Raw genomic sequence first — 7,999 nt, 5'->3', positions numbered from 1 at the left:
GCTCGACCAGTCCACACACCTGCTAGAGCTGTCAGGTTATATTCCCCAAGTTTGTTAAGTATAATTTTACTTCCAATTATTAAGTACTATTTGACTCTCAATAAAAGTTCTGGACTTATTAATCAAGTATCCTGTTGCTTTAATTGGTTAAAGTCATGCCCAAAGAGATTGTCCACAATCGACTTTCCAGAACTGAAAGATAAGTCTGCAAGGATTGCTAATTTTACAGCCCTGTTTAAAAAGAGAGATAAACCCAGGAACTACAGACCAGTTCATCTAATGTCAGTGGTGGGGAAACTTTTAGAGACAATTATCCAGGAGAAAATTAACTGGCACTTGGTCGAACATGGGCTAATAAATGACAGCCAGTACAGATTGGTTAACAGAAGATTGTGTCTGAAATAATTAATGAATTAATTTCTTTGATGAAGTTTCACAGAGAGTTGACCAGTGTGGTGAGGTTGATGGTGTGTGTCTGCACTTCAAAATTGTGTTTGAAAAAGTACCATAAAATAGACTTGTTAACAAAATTTGAGCAGATGGGATTAAAGAGGCAGTGGCAGCGTGGATACAAAATTGGCTGAGAGACGGAAAGCATAAAGTAGGGTGAATGCTTGTTTTTCAGAATGGAGGGACTAATCCAGTAATGTCACTGTTGTTGCAGTGTGTGCAGTGTCTGACCCTGAGCTGTCCTAAGGAGGGGGCTGTTTGTGATGTTCCTGTGGGGTGTATTATCATCAGGGTATCTCTCTGAGCTGTCACAGGGATGGGGCAGTGTGTGAGATCCTTGTGCATGTCATGCAGGCCCACTGGCGTGTGGTTCCATCCTGATGCCAAGAAACAGAGCCCCATCTATGGGCAAAAAGTCTCACTTCCCTGTGGGTGTCTTGAGAGAGAAGAAGGCTTAGGGAGTAAACCTGGACAGTAAATCCGGAGTGGAGTCCCATACCTGTTACTTATCAGGTAGTTTTCCAGCAACTCCTACAGCAGAGCTGGTACCAAACAGTGCTGTTTTTTTCCTTTCCTTTGGACAATACTAGCAATGCTGAGAGGGGGTCCTGATGCTCAGTGTCTCCATACTATTTGCCCAGGCCTGTGCCTGGAGAGGACACTCCAGCTTCATGGTTAAACATCAGCAAAACATGGGAAGAAGCAGTTACCGATTATAAGCTCTCACTCAATTGGTGTGGAGTATGAGCACCAGGGGTTACTTTTGACAGTGGGAGAGATCATCGCGTCTCAATGGATAACTACCACCTACTCCAAGCTGTGCAGCCGCCAGTCAGTTAGGTGCTGTCCTGCCACGACCTACCTGCTTCAATGGGTGCTTGCACCTTCGAGAGATATCTCTCAACTGGCGGATTGATAATCTATGCACCAGGCAAGACAAACTCAACAAGGAAGACACCAGTGCTTCGCATCACAAGCTGGAATGTAAGGACCATGTGTCCTGGCCTTACCGACAACCTTCTGCAGCACACACAAGACAGCTGTGATTGACAAGGAACTCACAAGGCTCAATGTGGACATTGCTGTGCTGCAAGAAACTGGACCCATTCAAAGTGGATCCCTCAAAGAGAAACACTACACCTTCTTCTGGCAGGGGAAATCCCAAGAGGCAACTCGTGAGCATGGAGTGGGTTTCACAGTAAAAAAACACGCCACTTGCAATGAGTGAACCCTCCACAGTTGGCTCAGAGAGACTTCTTCCCCTTCACTTGTTAACAAGCGCGGGCCCAGTTAATCTCATGTGCATCTATGTCCCGACACTCACCTCCACCCCAGATGTCAAGGATCAATTCTATGAGACACTTGACACTGCCATCAGTAGAATTCCCAGCACTGAGGGACTGTATCTTCTAGGGGATTTCAACGCAAGCTTGGGTACTGACTACAGCTTGGTCAATGAGCATAGGGCACCAGGGGATTAGCAAGATGAACAAAAATGGACAGAGGTTGCTGGAGCTATGCTGTCACCATGGACTCTGTGTGATGAACAGCTACTTCCAGGTCAAGCTGTGCCACAAGGTGTCCTGGAGACATCCGAGATCATGCCACTGGCACCAGCTGGACCTTATCATCACCAGACATACCACCCTCAGCAGTGTCCTCATCACTCGCAGCTATCACAGCGCTGACTGTGACACTGACCACTCCCTGGTGTGTAGCAAGGTCAGGCTTCAGCCAAGGAAGCTTCATCCATCCATGAAGAAAGGTCGTTCTCGGATCAACACTCACCGAACCACTGATCCAGAAAGGACCCAGGAGTTCCTCAATATCCTAGATCAGGCTCTTTCAGAAAACACCCAAGGCTTCAGTGCAGTGTCAAAGTGGAATCATCTGCACGCCACCATCTATAACCCTGCACTCACTGTATGGGAAAAGAGATGGGAGGAATGCTGACTGGTTTGAGGCTTATTGGACTGAAATGGAGTCAGTTACTGCAACTAAGAAGAGAGCCCTCATGAACTACAAACAAGTCCCCAGCAAACAAACTCTAGATGCTCTCAGAGCTGCCAGAAACAAGTCTCTGCAGACTGCTCGGCACTGCACCAATCAATACTGGTTAAAACTCTGCAACAGCATACAATCTGCCACTGAATCTGGGGGATGCTAGAGGGACATATGAAGGAATTCAACACACCAAGGTTCCTTAGACAGCACCTTCCATACCCGCAACCTCTACCAACTAGAAGGACAAGGCAGCAAATTCATGGGAACACCACCACCTGCAAGTTCCCCTCCAAGCCACACACTATCGTGACTTGGAACTATATCGCCTTTCCTTCACTGTTGCTGGGTCAAAATCCTGGAACTCCCTTCCTAACAGCACTGTGGGTGTACCTACCTCACACAGACTGCAGCGGTTCAAGAAGGCAGCTCACCACCACCTTCTCATGGGAATTGAGGGATGGGCAATAAATGCTGGCTTAGCCAGTGATGACCACATCACATGAATGAATTAAAAAAAAATTATGAAAGCAACGGGCCCAGCAGTAACTAAATCAGCACCTTTGAAGACAAAGACAGGGACAATCATCACTGAACCTAACAAGCAGATGGAAAGGTGAGTGGAGCATTACCTTGAACTCTACATAACGGAGAACATTGTCATTGAAGTAGCTCACAGCACCATCACAGACTTCCCTGTCATGGAGGAGCTGGACAGCGACACCACCATAGAGCTCAATAACGCCATTGACCGTCTTGCCAGTGGTAAAGTCCCGGGAAATGATGGTATTCCACCTGGAATCATCAAAAGTGGAAAAGCAGCTCTGCTGCAGCATCTCCATGAACTTCTGTGTCTCTGTTGGAAGGGGAGATCTGCGCCTCTAAACATGCGTGATGCAAACATTGTCACCTTGTGCAACAATAAAGGTGATCGCAGTGACTGCAGAAATTACCGAGGCATCTGCTTGCTAAGTATTGTGGGGAAGGTCTTTGCTCGCATTGCTCTGACCAGATTGCAGACCCTGACATCACACATCTATCCTGAGTCTCAGTGCAGCTTCAGAGCTGGTAGATCGACAGTCGACATGATTTTCTCACTTCGGCAGTTACAGGAGAAGTACTGTGAACAGTACAGACCACTCTACATTGTCTTTATAGACATCACCAAGGCCTTCAATCTTGTCAGCAGAGACGGACTCTTCACACTGCTGTGGAAACTAGGCTGCCCTCCTGAACTCTTGGGCGTCATCTCTTCTTTCCACGAGAACATGCACAGTTCCGTCAGTTACAATGGAGCAACATCAGACACTTTCACGATCAGCAGTGGGGTAAAACAGGGCTGTGTCCTGGTGCAAACTCTCTTCGGAACGTAGGAGGAGGCAGTTTAACCTGTCGAGCCTGCTCTGTCATTCAATTACATCCTTGCTGATCATCTACCTCAACACCACTTTCCCGCGCTCTCCCCATATCTCTTGATGTCATGAGGATCAAGATTTCTATCAATTTCTGTCCTGAACATGCTCAATGATTGAACCTTCACAAACCCCTGAGGTAGAGAATTCCAAAGATTCACCACCCTCTGAGTGAAGAAATTCCACCCTATCTCAGTTTTAAATGGCCTTTTAAATGAAACTTTAAGGAATACAATCCCAGTTTCCTCATAAGACAATCCCACCATCCCAGGGATTAGTCTGGTGACCCTCTGTTGCACTCCCTCTGTGGCAAGTATATCCTTCCTTAGATAAGGAAACCAAAACTGTACACAATACTCCAGCACGATCTCACCAAGGCTCTATACGATTGCAGCAAGACATCTTTACTTCTGTACTCATGACCCCTTGTGTTAAGGCCAACATACCATTTGCCTTCCTAATTGATTGCTGCACCTGCATGCGAGCTTTTAGTGTCTCATGAACAAGGACACCCAGGTCCCGTTGGACATCAACACTTCCCAACCTCTCACCATTTAAGAAATACTCTGTCTTTCTGCTTATTCTACCAAAGTGGATAACTTCACACTTATTCACATTATATTCCATCTGTCATTTCATTCACTAATCCTGTCCAAGTCCCCTGGAAACCTCCTTGTAACCTCCTCACAGCTCACATCCTTTACAATTGGCATATTCTTCTCCATGCTGCTATTTTAAACTTTCAGTGACTCAGATGGGGGTGTCCACCTGCATACCAGAGCTGATGACAAGCTGTTCATCTTGGCAAGACTGCGCACCAAGACCAAAATGAGTCAGTTCTTGGTCTGTGAGTTGCTGTTTGCTGATGACGCTGTGCTGACATCCCATAATGAAGTTCATTAACAGCAGCTTGTATATCGGTTCTCCCTGGCCTGCAACGAGTTTGGACTGACGATCAGCATCAGGAAGATCAAAGTTATGGGCCAGGCCGTAGAGACTCCACTTTCCATCAACATCGACAACCTCACTTTGGAGGTTGTCAACAGCTTTACAGACCTTGGATCAACAATCACCAGCAATCTGTCCCTTGATACTGAAATCAGCACCAGGATTGTCAATGCTGCAGCTGTCATGTCAAAGTTGAGAAGACGAGTGTGAACCAACAGCAAACTGATCGAAAATACAAAGCTCCGCGTGTAACAGGCTTGTGTTCTCAGCATCCTCCTTTAGAGTAGAGAAGCATCAACAACTTATACAAGCCAAGAAAAGCAGCTGAACAGCTTCCACCTCCGCTGTCTCAGATGGATATTGGGCATCTCCTGGCAGGACAGAGTGCCGAATGCGGAAGTACACCAGCGTGCAGGGATCTGCAGCATGTTTGCCCTCTTGAGTCAGCAGTGACTCTGTTGACTGGGTCATGTGTGCTGAATGGATGACGGTCGCTTTGCCAAAGACACGCTCTTTGGTGAGCTTGCTATCAGCACGAGACCAACAGGTCACCTACGTCTGTGATACAAGGACATCTGCAAAGCGAGATCTCAAGCTGACTGGGATTGGAGTCGATGCATGGGACGTCCTTCCTGCTGACTGGAATTCCTGGAGAAAGGCATTCAGGAAGACCATGGGAAAAGCAGAGGACAAAAGAAATGACCAGATGGTGGGAAAGAGAGCTCAGAGGAAGGAAAAATTATCAGTCGACCTCGGTCCAATGATATTCATCTGTACCAGCTGCGGAAGGGATTGTCACTCACGAGTCATCCTCTACAGCCACAACAAACGATGTTTCATACAGAAGTGACGTACACCCCGGGTGTCGCCCATCGTCTTCCAAGACGGACGGTTGCCTATTACAATTAAAACGACAGCTACAACTACAAGAGCGAGTCAGAGGCTGGGAACTCTGCCGTGACGAACTCAACTCTTGACTCGCCAAAGCCTGCCCACTATCTACAAGGCCTTCCTCTGATTTCAATTGTACGCACATTTGTGATCTGGCTCTGTAGCTTAGTTGGTTAAAGCACCTGTCCAGTAAACAGAAAATCTTGGGTTCAACTCCCAGCAGAGCCTTGTTTCACAGTAACAACATGCTTGAAAAGTTTCATTATTAACATTGACATTTGTGAACTTTAATTCAAAATACATGATGAATTTCAATGACATAAACAAACAGCCTTTGTGAAGGATATGAGTTTGGAATGGCTGTTCCTCCTTGTGCAGAATTTCAGTGCTGATACATCAAAGGTAACTTCTTTGACATAAATTTGTTCACAGTTCCATTCAACCTGGAAAACAGCTTGATATTAATCTCACTGAAGGAGAGTGTTTGTGTCATTATGTGTTGCTTTTAACCGAGACTGGGACATGACGCAAGTGGGAGGGTTTCTCTGAGGTTTGGAATATTTGTCAGTCAGGAACAAGAAAAATCAAAGGAACCAAATCAGAAAACCTATGTCTCATGTGGTTACAGAGAAACGGTGAGAAGATATTAAACTTTGTTGTATTTAATACAACTGTGTGAACTTTGATCTTTCCTGCCTTTTATAAACAGTATTTGAAGGGTCTCAGTAAAAATGTTCAGTGTTGATGAGAGTGGGGTCTGGCTGAGCAGCTGCATAATGTGACAGGGTCAGGACTGGATGCAAGAAGTTCTCTGACAGTCTCTCTCTGATGGGTTGGGTTGATTTTCAACTGGCAGCTGTTGCTGTTTTGATAATTCAAGTTCCCTCCACCAATTATTTTGGACAGACTGGGACATGACGCAAGTGGGAGGGTTTCTCTGAGGATGTAAAGGGTTAATGCTGAAGACAGTGGGATCAACCCCTCCCACAATCAGAGTGATGATGTAACAGTCACATGAGATGAGGTTTGGGAGGAGAGAGAGCAGCACCAAGGATGCTAGTTTAGGAGGCTTGATGAGTGTGTAGATAGTATTGTGTAAATTAGAAAAGAGTTCTTACTTCTTTCAGCAGGAAATGTGTCCAGAAAATATCGCGAAACTCACAATTTTATTATTCAGGAGTTGGAACACAGTGATATTAACTCCAAGTGACAGTAGTGGTTTCATTTAACAAAAGAAAAGTAGAGAATAATATTGCTCATTGATTGAAATCCCCCAGTGAGGAGACAGTTAAACAGGTGATCTGTTGGGGCATCCTTCCATCCAAGGTTTCGGCAGCATTTAATCTCCCTTTTTGGTGAAATTCTCTGTTTTTTGCATCTTTTTTTAATCCAGCTTTGATGGACCAGTGAAAAAACTGAAAAAAGTGAACAGATCCATCCTTTCTTTTCTTCCTTCTTCCCATCAGTTTCTCTTTTCTGTCCCAATTTAATCTGCTGTTTTATCCATTCCAATCATAATTCAACATTCCAATCAAATCTATTTGTTATTCCACAGTCTCTCTCCATGTGTTTTATTCTGTTGTATTCTCTCACAGTCTGTTTGATGATCAATTTTACATCTCACTCTGTTCTGGTGAAGATCAGAAGCAGTGTTATCTGTTTGCAACACCCGACAAGTCGGCCTGAGGCTGTGTCTCATAGATAATGTGGAGTTAGGAACATAGGAACATAGGAGCAGGAGTCGGCCATTCAGCCCATCAAGCCTACCCCACCATTCAATATGATCATGGCTGATCATCCACTTCAATGCCCTTTTTCCAACACTTTCCTCATATTCCCTGATGTCATTTGTATTTAGAAATCTATCAATCTCTGCTTTAAACATACTCAATGACTGAGCTTCCACAGCCCTCTGGGTTACAGAATTCCAAAGATTCACAACCCTCTGAGTAACAACATTTCTCCTCATCTCTGTCCTAAGTGGCTTGCCCCTTATTTTGAAATTGCGTCCCCTGGTTCTCGACTCCCCAACCAGGGGAAACATGTTAGCTGCATCTACCCTGACTGTCCTTTAAATATTTTGTAGGTTTCAATGAGATCACCTCTCATTCTTCAAAACTCTAGAGAATACAGCCCCAGTTTCCCCAATCTCTCTTCATAGGACAGTCCCACCATCCCAGGAACAAGTCTGATGAACCTTCTTTGCACTCCATCTATGGCAATAATATCCTTCCTGAGGTAAGGCGACCAAAGCTGCACACAGTACTCCAAGTGCAGTCTAACCAAGGTTCTATACA

At 45.3% G+C, this 7,999-nt stretch overlaps 1 non-coding gene across 1 annotated transcript; it reads left to right on the top strand.

Moving 5' to 3' along the window:
- The first annotated feature begins 5,856 nt into the window (after positions 1–5,856).
- Positions 5,857–5,930, top strand: trnat-agu (transfer RNA threonine (anticodon AGU)). Its single transcript has one exon. It is a non-coding gene; the product is annotated as a tRNA-Thr (tRNA).
- The last annotated feature ends 2,069 nt before the right edge of the window (positions 5,931–7,999 follow it).

Source organism: Heterodontus francisci, unplaced genomic scaffold (assembly GCF_036365525.1).
Source record: "Heterodontus francisci isolate sHetFra1 unplaced genomic scaffold, sHetFra1.hap1 HAP1_SCAFFOLD_61, whole genome shotgun sequence".
NCBI classification, from domain to species: domain Eukaryota; kingdom Metazoa; phylum Chordata; class Chondrichthyes; order Heterodontiformes; family Heterodontidae; genus Heterodontus; species Heterodontus francisci.
Note: the sequence above shows the minus strand (reverse complement) of the source record. Positions and strands in the feature narration are given on the sequence as shown.